This window comes from Tamandua tetradactyla, chromosome 26 (genome assembly GCF_023851605.1).
Source record: "Tamandua tetradactyla isolate mTamTet1 chromosome 26, mTamTet1.pri, whole genome shotgun sequence".
In the NCBI taxonomy this organism is placed as follows: domain Eukaryota; kingdom Metazoa; phylum Chordata; class Mammalia; order Pilosa; family Myrmecophagidae; genus Tamandua; species Tamandua tetradactyla.
This window is the reverse complement of record NC_135352.1, coordinates 32,224,946-32,243,256: the sequence shown is the minus strand read 5'-3', so window position 1 is coordinate 32,243,256 and position 18,311 is coordinate 32,224,946. Positions and strand designations below refer to the sequence as shown.

The window sequence follows — 18,311 nt, the reverse complement described above, 5'->3', positions numbered from 1 at the left end:
ACAGTGCTTTCTAGGCTGGGGCCTGGGAACGAGCTGAGTTGTAGCATGTCGCGTAACATCAGTCTTTTCTTTATTCGCTTTTTTCCCCTGGTGTCCTGCTTGGTCTCACAATTTTTGCCTACAAGTATATACTTTAAATTTGGGGACTGCCTTTCTAGTACAACTTCGTAAATCCTTCTGAACAGAAGTGATCTTGAAAATGCTCAATTTGATGCAGATCTAATAGATCAAAATGATGGCTTTGAAAATTCAAGCAATATCATTGATTTGCATCAGTCAGTAAATGTGTACTTAGCACACATTTGTGCCTTCAGGTTTCCTTGGAAGCATATGGGGTTCTTGTGAGGGATTATAATTCCTTCTGAATTAAGTGATCTGGAACTAGGCCTAGTATTCTAGATTTTTAACAGCACATTCAATAGTTCTGATGCAGGTGTTTCATGAATCACACTTCGAGGCAAACTACTCATATGCTTAGCAGGTTCTTGGTATTATGAGGTATTCTAGTTTGCTAGCTGACGGAATGCAACACACCAGAGACGGATTGGCTTTTAATAAAAGGGGATTTATTTTGTTGGTTCTTCAGAGAAAAGGCAGCTAACTTTCCACTGAGGTTCTTTCTTACGTGGAAGGCACAAGATGGTCTCTGCTGGTCTTCTCTCCAGGCCCCTGGGTTCCAACAACTTTCCCCGGAGTGACTTCTTTCTGCATCTCCAAAGGCCTGGGCTGAGCTGCTAGTGCTGAGATGAGGAATGCCGAGCTGCTAGGCTGTGCTATACTGTGTTCTCTCATTTAAGCACCAGCCAATTAAGTCAAAGGTCACTCATTGCAGCAGACACGCCTCTTAGCCGACTGAAGATGTAATTAGCAACAGATGAGGTTCACATACCATTGGCTTGTGTCCGCAGCAACAGAACTAGGTATGCTCACCTGGCCAAGTTGACAACTGAATCTAACTAACACATGAGGGATATACAATAATTATACAGTGCAGTTCCTGCCCTGCAAGTACTTGCAAATTTATTTGGCCTCTGTTACACTTATGAAACAATTCTAAAATGAAAAAAATATATATATGTATATATATTACAAAAAAAGGAGATTACATATATACAGAATTGCTAAATACCCTAGGTTAAAATTGATTGGCCTTCAAAATCCGAAGTCCAATTGAAAAAAGCATATCATTATGTGCTTAACATTTCTTATCTATTTGTTATGCAATTTCATTCAGACATAGTCACATACCATATAATCATCCAAAGTATGCAATCGGTGGTACACAGGAGAATCATACAGCTGTGCAGACATCACTGCAATCAATTTTTAAACATTGTCATTGCTACCCCAAAATAAAAATAAGAATAAAAAATAAAATAAAAAAGAACACCCAAAACATCCCATGCCCCTTATACTGTCCTCCATTAATTCACTATTTTTGCCCTTATCTTCTTACTCATCTGTCCATACACTGGTTAAAGAGAATGTCCGCCACAGGTTAACCCAATCATATGGTCACACCATAAAAGCTGCATACTTTTTCTTCAAGAATCAAGGCTACTGGATTACAACAGTTTCAGGTATTTGCTTTTGGCTATTCTAATACATTAAAAATTGAAAAGGGATATCATTATAATGCAAGCCCTAAAATGGAGGGTGTGGCCTATTAAATTGGTAGTCTCGAATGCTTTCGAGAATATCAAGATTTCCCCAGGTGGGAAGTTTAATATTTCCACATTTTTCCCCAGTACCTCAAGAAAGCCTTGCAAATACATTTTTTATTATCTACCCAAATTACTCTGGGATGTATCAGGGCATGACACCAACCTGTATAAACCCACAAAATCTCAGGGTTTCACGTAATTATGATATTCTAATAAGCTGTCACCTATCTTTTTAAAAATAGATTACCAGATTGATAGGATTTTGGAAAGTTTTCAGGGCTCCCCCAAAATTGTTCCTGTTCCATGTAACCTTTCTGGTACCTGCCTAGTCCAGAGCATGCTAAATAATCCTAGAGCCCTTATATGTCATTGCAGGCACCTGTTATTCTTAAACTTTGCTTCTACCAATCCATGTACTGCTTTATATTCTAGAATAGAGCATATAGTCCTTCAGGATAAGTTCTAGATCTTATGTATCTTTTTCCCCACAGAAACACAGCTTATTATATATGGTACATACTCAGTTGAAGTTTTTGGTTGTCCAGAGATAAAAGCCCAATAGATAAAATTTGTCTTAAAAATTTGCAGTATTTTTCATGAGCAAAATGTATAAAGAGGAGAGGGAGGTTACATATGAAAAGCATTCTATAGTTTGCACACAGAATAAAGAGCATATGGAAATAAAATAATTATACCAAGAAAATAATATTTGAACAATTTCTTGAGGGGAGAATTTTTAATCAGGATTTGGATTTAAGACAAATTAATGACGTATACTGTTGATAGAGAAATGCAAAGTTTCCTCTAGTGATAGAAAAACTGCAACGGAAGTCTTTAATGAAATGGATAATTATTAAGCTAGTTAACTGTGTAATGATTGTATTTGGGAATTGTGATAAGCCTACTGGTTTCCCAACGTGCATGTATTGAACAGCTACTATGAGTAATCACTTCTCTTGGCACTTAGGATTATATGGAAATTTAGTAATAGTCTCTGGTTTGTAAGTGCTCCAATACTTACAGATGAGGAAAAGTATTCAGGCTATGTGGAAGAATACAAACAAGTGTCAAAATTAACATTATGGACAAGTGAAATGGTAAAAATTAGGTGTTAGCAAGAATAGGAGCTCAGGTAACAATCTCTGCAAGAAGATAAATTTAATGAATCTTTGAAGGATACAGTTTTAGAGGATGTTGCTGAATAAAAATGATGAATCAAAGTGCTTGAATGAGCCAGAGAAATCACATTGTCTGTATTTGTCTATGTAAAAATGAGTACAATACTAATCCCAGCATCTGGGCTTCCTCTGTACAATGATATCATTTTTTATCTACATAATTTTTTGTGAGCATTAAATGAGGTATTATATGTAAAATTTTGGCAGGGAATTCAGCACATAATACAAGATGGATAAATAGATGGTGGATAGATAGATGAGGTGATGGAAGTGAAAATATTGATGATGAAAAGGACAACTTCAGAGAGGAAAAAGAAGACAGAGAAGAACAAACAAGGAAAAGGAGGAGGGGGAGAAAAAACTAGAGGAGAAAGGACAAGGTGAAGAGAAAAAAAAACAGAAAAGTACTGTTTTAGTAAAATTTTTATGCACTTTAAAATGGACTAGATAAAAAAGAGTAAAATAAGGGAAAATAATAGAAATTTGCATTAATCAGGAGCAGTAGAATAAATTTTGAAAAGGAATGAAATTGTCACAGCTTTCAAAGGAATATTTTTGACACATTACATATCAAACAAGATTTCATAATAAAGTAATCAGAGGATAAGTTGGAGTGAAGTCAGTTTCGGGGCAGAGAAGATAACAAATGGGAGTTGTTTCAGCAATGTTGGGTAGTTATAGCAGAAAACATCAGCATGAAAATAGCTTATCAACATTGGAAAGAGACAACTGCAGCTTGCATCAGATCTGTTGTTACAGACTGGAGACTCTTCAGCGTTGCTTGTTGCTTTAATTCGAAGCTCAGAAATAAGATCCAATTTACAGAAAGAACACAGAGCAGGATTCCTCTTATCTGCTTAGCTCTTCTTCAGTAGGCAGAATTTTTCTCATGTCTGTATCCTACGCTAACTTGCAGTCCCTTCAGCCACTATGGGACTTGGCGATTCCAGCCTTGTCCAAGAACAAAGTAATTGACTTACAGGCATGCATGTGTGTACATACACAAATGCAAATGTTTATTTCTAAGCATATTCCTGCTTTATTGAGAAGTGGCATGTGAGGGAAAAGTGACTCTAGATTCTTGTGCCTGTTGTGTAGAGGCTTTATACAAACCGGCAAGATACTTCTTTCTCTCTGAGTCCATTTTCCTGTCTGTAAAAACATCTGTATCTTTGGGACCCAGTAGCAAATGAGCAGAAATGGCTCAGGGAATGTGTTTATCCAGTTGTAAAGGTATAAACTTGAGATGGTATAGCTAGCTGCATAGAGTAGCAGCAGACATCAATCAATCCATTTTTTCCTCTTAGATGTCCCTTTGCCTCCTCCCTCCTACATAAATAAAAGTAGTTTATTTAAATGTGTTTCTGAAGTCCCTTTATTTTTTGTTCTACCACGGGCAAAGGTCTAAAAAAATAAACAGTAGATATCTAGATCTATAATTTTAAAATACTAACCTCCTCTAAATGAGTAAATGTCTAACTTTTATTAGGTTTCTGGGGGTAAAAATGGTACACAAAATCACATTTATATTATGACTGTCATGTCAGGACTTACAGGCATGCTTCTTTTTAGATAAAGTTTCAAATTAATGAAACATTTTGGTTTATGGAGAATTTTACATACTGCCTCCCATTATGAGTCTATTCCCTCTCCATTAGCTACTTGTGTTTGCATAAAAGTTCTTTAACCAGCACTGATTGAGTGACATCTGGTGTGGCTAACTCCTGACACAGAGACTCTGGAGAAACACAGAATATATACAGGACTTCTACCTTGAGGGGACTCGTCTTTTGTTAACTTGCTTTATTTACACATTAGCATTATTTGTATCTCTTCCAATCCACTTAGACTATTTTGTTACCATTAAAGGATACTATATACATAAATATAGGTATTCATATATTAAGATTTTTCTAAGTCAGTATTTCCATTAAACTATGTTTTTTCTTCAGTAAAATTAACCAAATAAGTTTATTGGATTATTCAAAATTCAGATATTATCTTTCATGCTATTTTTTTTTCTGGGTTAGTGCAGTGGCAGATGTGATTTTAGAATTTTCTAACTTAGATCACTTTAGTTTTAGTTAAGAATTATCTGTTTATAAAAAAAGGCAATATGAGTTTAAATTAAGAAAGCAAGTAATATTTTTTAAGATATGAAGCACTGTAGTCCTATACATTACAGATTCAGTGCTTTAACATACTTTGAATGGACCCTGGGATGGTAAAAAGTATAACCATTTTTTTTAAAAAAATAGATTCATGAATCTTTTGGGAAGTAGGAGGAATAGATAATTTTTTCTGAATTCTTATCTTGGCTTTTTTTTTTTTTTTTTGTACTTACCTAAATTATTAAACATACAATTTAACATGAACTGGAGAAGTACTTAAAATTACATAGGCTTGCTAATCATGGGAAAAAAATACTTTCAAGGCAGAGATACTAAAAACAGTATTTGAGAATTGCTTTTTAAAATTTTATGTCACATTTCTCATAACAAGTGTTGCAATAAAGTTTTTATTGCTAAAACTTAAAACAGAATTGGGTCATTCATAAATCTGTTGCAATTAATGTTTCAGTGCAAAATAAATATGAAGTTCTGTTATTCTTTTAATAAATATCCAATGTATAAAATTCTCATGTTATAAACTCTCTGTAATGGCAAAATCTTTTTGTAATCTATGAGCAGCTATCTCAGTAACATTTCAGACTTTTACCTAAAAGCTCTATTTATTCAAGTTTCATAAATTTTCTCGTAATATTTCTAAAATAAATCAGATCTGATGTTTGTACTTATGTTGCACTTAGGTAATACAGAAAGTTCATTTTTAAACCTACTTGATTATAAAATTCTAGTTTTTTAAAACAGACCATCTCTGCTACCCCATTAGCAGAGTTTCAGGGATATTAGGCATGAACTTATGTTTTTGAATGAATGAATGAATGGCATAAGAAGTACATCTCTTGTCTACAAATGGATAAGACCTTAGCATATGGGGTTAGTTGCGGGACATGCATTTATTTTTTTCCAACTGGAAAGAAAATCTTACATGCCGTATTTATAAAATTTAAAAGATTATGCACCAAAGCATTTTTTAACCTAGTCTGATAAGCTAACTACAATTTGCAGCTGGAAGATAAACTTTCCCTTGAATCAACAAAAGAAATTCCCCTAAAATGCATGGTTACACCTTTGTTAAATGTTTTTCCAAACGAGATTTACAATAGCCACAAAAAAGTAATTTCGATAGCTGGCCACCAGGGTCAAAAATTTTTCTCTTCAGGAATCAGATTTTACAGTATTAGTATATTCTTTACGTCATGTTTCATCTTGTAAAATTTCTGTTTTGACCATAGTATTGCCAGATTTGGGATTTGCCAATACATATGATCTTCAGATCATGTAAACAAAACAATCTATGGGGTCAGGATAGATGTCATGTAAAGAGCCAACTGGGGTTCAAACTTGGGTAAGAAACATGTGAGGATATGCAGAATTTTATGGAATGTGAATATAAAGAAAACTTATTGAGGCCAAAATGATATTTAAAAAACATTTAAGATAGAAATAGCCTCAAATTTTTAATCTGAAATAAATCATAGACAAAAGATACTCTGCTGAACTGGCTTACTTGGAAGAAACCATTGAAATAAGAACTTCAGTAAAAGTGGCTTATTTTGGAGGTGATCTGTGACCCAGAAAAAAGCAGTGCGGGAATGAAGAACTGAGACTGGAAGAGAAGGTAGCTCAAGAATGATCAAGCAAGTTGTCATGTGAGCAACTGGAGCCCAGTCTTAATGGGAACTTTGCCAGAAAAAGTAGGTTATAGCTCAGAGGAATTGCAACCAAGCTCAGAAGCACTGGAAAGTTTGCCCATCAGCTCGCATCATCATTGGTTGAAGGATGCTTCCAGCAGCTTTAACATTCTGGCAGGGCTTAGTATGCGTCAGTAGTCCCAGGGTTGGGGGTGGGTGGCGGGTGGGGGAACTTAGGGTAGAGCCGCAAGTGCTCAAAATTACCTCTCTTCAGCGTATAGAGGTGGATTCCGAGGAGGTATTGTAGGGCACAAAGCAGCAGGCTAAACTATGATGGGAGATGGTATATAAGACTGAATTCCTGTCCTCAGTGAGCCTAAAGGTCAATGAAAGGAAAGGGAAAAAGTCATACTAATTCAACTAAAATGCCTTATAGTGTGTGTAAGACATGCGTAGGTGCCATTAAGTAAGTGGTAAGGAATGACATGCTGTAAAAATACAGAAGCAATCATTTCACACAACACAAAACAAGTTTATTTGAGAAGATAATATTTGATCTTGGTCTCAAATAATGGATAGAAATTGAATAAGTACTGTAGGGAAAGCTTTCTAGATGGAGAGGATAGAATAAACAAAACCATGGAGGTATGTTGAATGTGTTATTGATGGTTCCGCCTGATGAACTAGCATCATTATTTTGAGTTTTTACTTTCAAGTTCAGCACAGTAGTTTGAGCGTGTGTCTTTTTTGTAGCTGCCATTGTTAGACTTTGTTATGTATGTGTATGCGTGTGTGTTTCTTGTCAAGGGTTTCCTCATGGAATGGCTTAAGGTTGAACAAAAAGAAATAAAATATTCAGTGAATAAAAACCTTTCCAGGAATAAATAGAGTGATAGAAAAAATACATACCCGGTCATCATGGCATACGCGAAGAGTGCTGCGCTGATCATTTAACCTACATTCTATTCCTAATTCTGCCACTAATTAACTTAACCCTCTGGGTCTCATCTTTCTCGTGTGGAAAATGAGAGTGTCTGGCTGACTGTCATGAAAGTTTACTTAATCTCAAAATCCCTGACAGATGAGAAGATATTGCAGCATATAAAGAAAAAAAAAATAGAGAGGTGTTTTTAGATACGAAAAATCAAAATGTTACATCAAAACATTTGTCTTAATGACAAGAACCAAAAAGGACTAAAGTATCTCAAGGCAAGAAGATTTAAAAGGGCTAATAACGTGTTTTAATAAAGAAGCAATAATTAGTTTTTTCTCTTTTGTTTCTCTTTTATTCATCTTTTTTTATAGCAGTTGTAGGTTTACAGAAAAAATCGTGCAGAAAGTACAGAGTTCCCGTAGAACCCATCTCCACACCCAGTGTTCCTTGGGTGCATTAGTGTGGCCCGTTTGTTACAACTGATCAAGCAGTATTACTGTAATTATACTGTTAAGTCCATAGTTTGCATTAGGGTTCACACTGCCTCGAACAGTTCCACGATATTTTTGTTGTTTTTATCCTAGTAACATACACAGCCTAAGAGCTCCCATTTTAACCACTTTCAAATATACAATTCAGTAATGTTAATTACATGCAATCACAATGTTGTGCTACTACCACAACCATCCATTGCCCAAACGTTTCCATCACCCCTAGCAGAAACTCTGTACTGATTAAGCATCAATTCCTCCTTGTCCACCCCCACTCGGCTCCTGCAATTGGTATTCTAGCTTCTAACTTTATAATAATTACATTTTAAGACCTGAAAGAACTGATCGATGATACTTACATTTGCCTTTTCTACTTTTGGATGCAGTTCGTTCCAAAATTGCTTTCTTTAAATCTATATTCAATTCAGCGTGTCTTGCTTTCTGTGTGAAAGGGGGAAAATCCTAATATACACACAACATTTCTAATATTATTACAACTTAAGCAGGAACAGGGAGGGAGATGATACGAATAGAAATCTGCCATTGTTTTATTATCAAACTTACCTATATCCTACTCAAAAACTGATAACCTCTGAGATCTCTGAGCACATTTAAAGTATTATATGCAGCATTATCTGTTGCATGTTTCATGGAAAATTAAATTAATAACAAAATATGTATAACAAAAACTTTACTAAGTAAACTTGGAGTTAAAAAAAATTATGTTTGGTGCAGACAAGATAAAGTGACCAATGAGGTTGTAAAAGTAGGAATTCCATGTCTGTTATTTTGTACCTTAAAATATACTATATTATTTTAATATGCTAAATGTATACAGTATATTATTGCATTATATTTAGAAGTAAAAAAAAATTCAGTGGAGCTTAGAATAAAATTTAGTGGGGAGAAATTTGAGAATCATGATTATTGACATTCAGAGTGATGTTTAGGAGACAGAGTGGTATCATGACTTTGGAGGGAACAGAGCCAGTCATTAGCCAGTAATGGCCTTGCAAACTGCACCTAACTCCACTAGTTCACATTAACCTCAACTGTGAAAGGAGAAATTAGGTTTGTATTTAAGATTTTTTTCAGCTAGGACATGTTATGAGACTATTTCAATATATCTAAAATAATATTTAGGGTGGGGTAATAACAGGTTGATATATATGTACCATTCGTCAAATTCAAAATCTTTTTTATATATGGAAAGTTATTGTTTAGTAACAGTGACAGTTTAAATTTGTTTCATTGCACCTAGAGATAAATACGCAGCCAACAGGGTTCTCAATTCTACAGAGACTGATACCCGACTTAACACCACTTTTACATTGGAAATCCTGTTGCTTAGGAGGTACCATTTCACAGCATTTTCACAATTTCTTTCTTTGGAAATTGAGCAAAAAAGTCAGCTATCTTCCTGGCTTAATTATGGCACAGATATCCTTCCCCAATTCATCAAGATGGTAACAGACCCAATTCTTTGACTAGGTATTTATTGAGCCTTCCTTATAAGCCAGAGCTGCCCTCGGCTTTATGGAGGCATCATCACATTTTTGTCCTTACATCACTACTGCAAGTTATGTGTCATATCCCCATTTTATAGACAGAGACCTGGAGGCTGGGTCTATGCATTGCCTACAACCACAACAGAGTCTGCTCACTCTGTCTTCCAAAGCTCATGATCTTCTGAGCACAGGGCTAAAAGATGTCTCTGATTTTAAACCTGAGAAGCTGCAAAAATGATGTGTAATTAACAATTACAGCAAGTGCCAGATTTTGAAGGGTCCATTTTGGTTTCTGTTGAATGTGTTGAAATAGAGTTGCTGATGGAAGGTCCAGGAGAAGGCTTACCGGGAAATGGAAATGAAGAACTAGATTAGGACCAGCTAAGAGATCAATCATGAACACAGTTTCCGCCAGTCATTTATCTCCAGCCTTGAGCAAATCCAGACACAATTGGTAGGTTTTATTAACGACTCTATTCATACTTAAGTGAAATGGAACACAGCTCTCATATTTCTTAAATAATGGTTAAACTTATGAAAAATTATTTTATCGGGATACATTCCTCACAATAGAAGCTGAAAACCGTGATTACATCACCACAGTAAGATTGGTCCTTTCGCTCAAAGCTGTGCTCTTATAATCTAAAGTTTATAAAAGATTGATAGATAAACCAGAATAATAAATGACTGATTTTCACTTACCCTATCACACATACCAGAATATTCCTATATGTATGAAAAGTGCATTTTTTTCCCTGTAGGTACAATAATACAGAAAAACAGTTTTGTAAATCAGATGGTTGCTTGTTCAGCATCGTATTAGAGTAATTGGATTGTCCTAATACTTAATAGCTCCAAATTATTGTCATAGTCACTTAAAGACTCAAGTTTATTTGCAAGAGCAGGCATTTCCTTAGAGAGCATTTGGATGGACACTGCCAAAGTATTCCTCATACACTCTTGCATTCAGATTTTGAGACTTTGTTTGAATGTTCTAAAAGTAAAGATAAGGTTCCTCAGATCCCACTAGCCAAATATTCCCCTTTAACTGACCAGTATCTCTTCTTCAATCAAGACTCTAACTTCTTGGGGGGACCATCTAGTCCATCCAGATCAGCCAATTATAATCCCTACTATAAAGTGGGTGATTGACACTATGGGTGATAGACACCATGGGTGATAGATACCATGGGTGACAGATGCTATGGGTGATAGATACCATGGGTGACAGATACCATGGGCGACAGATACTATGGGTGACAGATACTATGGGTGATAGATACCATGGGTGACAGATACCATGGGCGACAGATACTATGGGTGATAATACCATGGGTGATAGATACCATGGGTGATAGATACCATGGGTGACAGATACTATGGGTGACAGATACTATGGGTGATAGATACCATGGGTGACAGATACCATGGGCGACAGATACCATAGGTGATAGATACCATGGGTGACAGATACTATGGGTGACAGATACTATTTCCAGATGGCTCACTTATTCCTGCTTTTTTTTGGTCATGATGACCAACCTGCCCAACCATTTCTTATTGTCATTGTTACCATTATTAGTAGTAATAGTGATATTCATATTGTCAATTCTTGTTCTCTCCTGCTATTCCTTCTATCTTTAAGTATATTTTGCAAATTTATGATATCATGACTATGAGTGGGTGTGTTAGTTCTAATTGATTCTGAGAAGATAACCTAACTCCCCTTATTTCATAGTCTGGAAGAGTATCATCTCATTGTCACCTCCTTCTCCCTAACCACATACTGTGTGAGTGTTAAGAAAAGCGAAGTTGTAATATTAAATCTCAAATGTGTATACAAGAAATCCCTAATTATTTGGAGTATTCCTTTATTGTTATTAAATGAAATGACACTTACATAAACTTTAATATGGAAATTATTGTTTCATATATTTCTGTTGAAAAATATTTTTTAAATGCTTGAAATGTCAACTCCCACATCTGCAAGCAGGGGAAATCATGGGAGGAAAATAAATAAATATGCCTCAGTCATTGTGCTTGAAGAGTCCCTGTGTGTAAAGGACAACTGTGAATACAGTGAGAAGAAATACAATATGGACCACCAGTGAGCATGTAAATAATTCAAGAAATAGGCATTTTAGTGAGGCTAAAAGGAGCCAGAGTCCCCCACCCCAAAATTGTCAGGGAAAGTATAATGTAGAAAGAGAAAAATTATCTTCTTGCTATTTGAATTCTGGTTAATTGATGATTTGCAACTTGGTTGTACTTTTATCACTATAAAATATTCTCAAATATTTATAAGCATTGAAAAATGCATTTTAAAGAATATAATTGAAATTAAATGTAAAATATGAGTTTCCATTTATGGAATAAGAATATGTCTGCATAGATTGTTATAATATTCTTTGTGGCTAAATAAGATTATTCTTTTCAATCTATTCCTTATTTATTGTCTTTCATCCCTTCAACTTGTGAGTTGATTATCCTGTAAGAAGTATCAAGAAGAAAATGTATAGCTAGTTTTAGAGAGCTCTAAGGATTTTAGTAATAAACACTTTCTACATAAAATTATCGTTCAAGTGGGAAAAAAGAATTCATTTCTATTCATTATTGAATCATTTTTTAAAAAATTTACTATGCAGGTTGTAGAAATAAGCTATAAAACTTTACACGTTTGCAATTGTTAAAATGTTTTATTAGGGCATATATTTGGCTTGCTGCCCCCATTTTATTTTAGTAACTGAGACTGTTGCTTAAAAGAACATTCTGTTTCTCTGAGTAGTTTCTAAATAGTAATGGAGGGACATTGCCCCCAGCAGGGAAAAAAGAGAATAGAAATATAGATCTATTTCAGCAACTCATCAGAAAGGTAACGAAATATGAGCCTGAGAAACTGCACACATTGACAAGAAGTAACCTTGGGAATAAACACATAATATTACCCCCTGCTTGATTTACTACTATTATTTAAATCATCTGTATTTTTTTAAGATTCAAAAAAAATCTTAAAGATATCATTTTATGTATGCTACACTGAAAATTAAAGTTAATTTAAAACAGATCATAGCATTTATGCCCCAAACAGCATCAGTGCTTTATAGTAACTGAAAATGCATAAAATTGTTCTATTTCTATTAGACAGAAGAATAGACATGAACTCTTATAAGCTCTTACAATAAAATATTAGACTTTAAACCTTATGAAATAAAAAGTAAATGTGCTTATTTGAACCTCTCAGGAATTATCTCACTTCTAAAATATTGATTGCTTTAATTTAAATTTACAGTGTCCTTTTTCTTTACAATACAAAGGAATTAAAGTGTAAACACAGCAAGAATTGGTATTTGAAGTTTCCTTCTCAATGACATTGTTCTGAAACATTGTACAACAATTATGATGGGCAATTCAAAATTTATGATGCATTGCATAATTTATTTCCACGTTTCAGGTTGGCTTTTTTTTTAACTTAAAGAAGAGATGAACATTTTAAGGCATTTTCACATACAGGCTTTTAAAGTTATTCTTTCCTTTCTTTGGCCTGCCCCCCACCCCTATCTAAAATTGAGAACTTTTGAGCATCTCAGTGTCTGTGACGAGATTGAATTTATGTATAGTTGACATTTAAAGTAAAATGTTATTGCTGAAAATGTCAGAAAGTGTAGAAGTTAAGTCACCTGTTAGAGGAGCTTAATATACTTCATAACCTTGTAATTTTTATCAGATTTAAAAGATTTATTCTTTCATAAATAAATGATATGTTCCATAAATTTGAACTTTCTCCTGGAGTAAATAATGGCCATTGAAGAAAACAAATTGAAAAGGTAAAGCATGTAAGTGGTTTGTTTAAATACTCTTTATGTAGATAATAGGTATACTACTTTTTTTATTACTTATTTTATTTGAAAATGTTCAGAAACGGCAATAGGGCAATATCTATTTGCATTTAGAAAAGTCAAATAATCTATATACCTTTTAAACATAAGAAATCTTGGATGGATTGAAAAATATATGAAGAAAACACTTGCTGCTACTAGAGAGCCATTTACTTCTTCCCACGGTTGAATTCTGCGACAAAATATTGTAAAAAAGTTACTTTTTAATTACTATGCTAACCCCAAAGTGAAGGAGTACTCTGCTCACATCACTCTGTCCCTGACTCCATGGGAGATGTAAAAGAAATTGAACACGTTCCCTTGTTCTCAAGTTACTGAAAAATGGATTGGGAAGGTGAACCGTACACATTAAATTGTTACAAGATTTGCAACACATGAAAAGTAAAACCCTACACAGCTCGGCACGATGCCTACATCCTATACCTTTGGCATCACTAATGATATCTTTAGTTTGTCTAATTTTTCTTATTTGATTTCATGAAGGAGATTTTTGCCTATCTCATTTCCTTATTGATTCTCCCAAATACTTTGTGTGATATTATGAATAAAACTTTTTATTTTATTTTAAATTTCAATAGACAATTTCTGAAATGATTTAAATATGGTTTCATCTTCAGATAGTATTTTTTTTGCTAGAAATTGAGATTTGTTTCCTAAAAGTTATCAGTGTTTACATTTGCTAGAAAGCTACAAAAACATGTCTGTCTACCTACATTTTATTCCACCTAAGACGAGTATAATGTCCGCATCTACACAACACAAAGCCCAGCGTTGAGTAGTACTTTATGCCAACAAGCTTCCCCTAGTACCACATAGACTCCTTGACACAGCCAAGCTGGATTTCATGAATTCCTCGTCATACTGACCTAGGACAGTGACCTTTGAGATTTGAAGCAAATCACTGTAGGTCTCAGAGTCTTTATTCCAAATTTTCTCGAGTTTCTCCTAAATCTAATGTTTGGTTCTCTAAATAGATAGAAAGTGTTTGGACATCCTCCTAACTCGGAAAGAAAGAACTGATTTGAAACAATGACAGGTCAACAAACAAAAGTCCTAAATACATTTCTGAAAGAATGGAAAAGACGCTTCTTCAGACACTGCCCAGTCACTTGGTGGGGATCACGCAGCCAGTTTTATTTCCAGCATCTGGTTTTGTCCCTTGTCACTCTCTGGTTCACAGTGTGGCATCTTCTACTCGTAAATAAATCTAGGTTTCCTGTGGGTGCACATGGCTGGCAGGGGTGTGATTTCTCCAGGGAATTGAGAAGGAGGGAGCTAGAGCACAGTATTAAGAAGACTGATTTTATGTGAAATGATCCAAGACATAAGAGAGGAAATGACAAGAAAGCAGGATCTCTGGAGAAAGTAAACTGAATTTCTCAAGCTCCCTCTCTCCCCACCTCCGGGTCCAATCACCAGCCAATTAAGATATGTGGCCATGGTGTCTCCTCTTCTTTCTCTCTTTTGCCGCTCTCCCCAATATTCCCAAGTGAGTTAAGGAATTTTGTGGCTCTTTCCAAGATCAAATTTGCCTAAGATTTTTCAAATGACAATATTAAATTTATTTGGACACCAGTGAGCACTTCACTCTTAGCCAAATGTTTTCAATTCATGTACTTCATAGGGCACATATTTTGGCCGTGTGTTAACAGGAGAAAAAGAAGAGTGAAAATAAGTTTCATAAGTCATCATTCAACAATATAGCATACTTAATTAAAGGAAAAATTTCCCTTGTTAGTAATACATTTGTGGGGGAGAGAACTTTGCCCCTTCACACATGAAAAATGTTTGAATTGGAACAGCACAGCAACAGTTTGTGAAATCTTAAAGTGTCCAAATAAATTTCCAACTATAGAAAGATTCTCATTAAGTAGTGAACATGTATAATTACAGAAAGGTTTTCACTTAATTAGAATCTCATCAGAGCTTCCATCTGTATTGAGATTTTGATAATAGAGGTCAGGACCTTTTGGGGCTGCTGGGGAAAAGTAGGTCAAAATATGAGAGTATTGTAGATCCATCAGGAAGTTTTTGGCATAACTAATTTTTATTGAGTTCTGGAAAAATCAGACAGAAAATAAATGTCATCATAGAATGTAAGGGTAGGTGTCAGCCTGATTCACACTGAGGATATCTGCTCAGTGATTATGCTCTTAGCATTGTCAGTTAAGCCTGTCCTGGAATACACATTGTTCAGTTGTGTGTATTTCATGGTAAGAGAAATCATGATCGTGAACAAAGACAGAAAATATTGACTCTGTAGCAGCAAATTTGCAGTTTAATGATGGATTCCATGTATGGAATCATAGTTAATTTGCTGATAAAATTTAGGCAGCAATTTCCCAAGAAACCATAAAACAATTTAATTTGAGAGATAGCTTAAATTGAACAACTGTAAGTTTATATCATGTTAATTATGGCATCTCATGGGGATCTACTTATTATAATATGGATTGTATAAGATGGATTGCCTTATTAGATGCTCACTTATTTTTATACATAACACATTTGCCATCCTAAATATCCCCTCACTTTGATAGTGTTTTAAATGAGTGAGTTTTATTTAGATGGTTCAGTGCAGGGCACCATTTCTTTGAAGATAATTACTTAAATATTGATGTTTTCGGAGGAAACAAAATCTATCTCGATACTTATCACATGCCAGAAATTCTTCTAGGCAATAGGAATATACTGACATATGAACTGTAGTTCTTATCTAGAGCAGCTTAAGGACACATAGCCAAGTCATTAAATACAATGTAGTAAACTATAGTAAAAAGACTGTATGGCATGGTATGGAAGCACAGAGCAAGGAGCAACAAAGAATTATCTATGCCAACTATACAAAAATGGAGAATTTAGTCTTAACTCAAAAACTTTTGTTGAGACTCTGTTTGTCAAGTCCAGTGCCCCCCTGCCACCCAGGATTCTGGGTTATTTTTAAGTAATAGAGACCTCAATCAATACCCAATATAATGAAGCCATCTGATAGAACTGGGTAGAAAGGATTGAAGCTATTCACTGCCACCTATCACTTATTCAGGTGGATAAAATTCCATTTCACATGATTACTAAAGACCCTGTAAAGACTTCATCAGTTAATCTGCTTATAAAATATGTTGGTCAGGTTTTATTAATTCAAGTCAAAATATACTTATTCAATGTGCCATCTGTTCAAGATATTGCTAGCCTCTAAAGAAATACAGAACTTGAAGATATAATCCTTGCCCTGAAGGAATTTGAGATTGGATGTAGAAAACAAAACGCCCTGTAAATAATGAATCCTAACACAAAACAAAATAAATTTAGTGCTAAATCTAGGTGCATGTAATTTGCCTGTGGTAATTTCTACATCTCTTTGGCCACTAACTTAAGGACGTGCCTTCCTTGCTTCAAAGCAATGGACTTCCAACATCTCTCTTGCTTCCTCCAGCTTTTTCTCCTCCAGTCTGATCCATTCTTACAGTACCACATGACTTACTGCACAAACCAGGACATTTCTGAGAGCGGTGTGGGCTATTTAGAATTAGACCAACACAATAGGCATTAGCTCTGGACTGTCCCGGACAAGTAGGCATGAAAAATTACCCTTTTCATACTTTATCCTAATTTCAAAGTGAACGTTTAAAATGTAACCTGGTCAAGTTGTCCTGGCTCAAAATCCTTTCAGTCATTTCCTTCATGATAAAATTCTTTTCTTTTTTTTTTCTCTCAGGAGCATAGTATTTTCATGACCTTATACTTCCTTATTGCTCACTGGAAACTTCTACCACTTCTTACCTCCTTAGCTGACTCTCATGCATCTCCTGTTTACTTCCGCTTTTCTCATTTGTAATTATGCACTTGGAAACACTTTTCAGAGTTAGTGTAATTGTTGATATACTTACTGCTAAGTGTCCCTAGACTATAACTCCTTAAAGACAGGGTTGCAATCTAGACATTTTTCTCCTTAATCCTCGGTAATGAACACAGTTCTGACTCACTAATAAGTATTTAATTAATATTTGTGGACAGAAAAAGATAATACCATATGATGTGGGTTGAGAGAAGATGGTACTCAATACTTCAATGAGATTCTGGTGTTTACACTAGGCTAAAGATAAAGATTTTTTTTTTATTAATTAAAAAAAATTAACTAACACAACATTTAGAAATCATTCCATTCTACATATGCAATCAGTAATTCTTAATATCATCACATAGATGTATGATCATCATTTCTTAGTACATTTGCATCGATTTAGAAAAAGAAATAGCAAGACAACAGAAAAAGAAATAAAATGATAATATAGAGAAAAAATAAAAATAAAAAATACAAAAAATATATTAAAAAAAGAAACAAAAAACTATAGCTCAGATGCAGCTTCATTCAGTGTTTTAACATAATTACATTACAATTAGGTAGTATTGTGCTGTCCATTTTTGAGTTTTTGTATCCATTCCTGTTGCACAGTCTGTATCCCTTCAAGATAAGGATTTTTTAACGGAGAAAATGATCATGGGGCATTTCAGAAAGCAGTGTGTTTGAAAACACAGACTATAACATGATTTATTTTCTCGGCAAGAAGATTTTCATGGTGAAGTAAATTTTGAATACATTTGTAAAATGTATAGGAAGGAATAGAGTTTTACAGAAAGAAATTTTGAAAAATGATAGGGTTTTTGGAATGCTATAGAAGTTGCATTTTTCTCTATTACAGTGTTTATAGATGTACAGTTTGAGAAATGGTCTAAGGGGGCCTAGGATTTCATAATGACTTTTCTCTTGGCTCTAAAGTATTAGGATGTTATTATTTTTCAGGTCAGTGCACAATATAAGGTAAGTAGCTAAAGTCTGCTAGCTGTGTCCCAAAATGCTGAAGTTTCCCAAGAAGTATTTCTGG

At 34.6% G+C, this 18,311-nt stretch overlaps 1 long non-coding RNA gene across 1 annotated transcript; it reads right to left on the bottom strand.

The window, feature by feature from the left end:
- Window positions 1-647: 647 nt before the first annotated feature.
- Window positions 648-13,595, bottom strand: LOC143669886 (uncharacterized). The gene is made up of 3 exons (XR_013169107.1): window positions 13,505-13,595; window positions 10,235-10,287; window positions 648-852 (listed from the first exon to the last, which is right to left on the bottom strand). It is a non-coding gene; the product is annotated as an uncharacterized LOC143669886 (long non-coding RNA).
- Window positions 13,596-18,311: the final 4,716 nt, after the last annotated feature.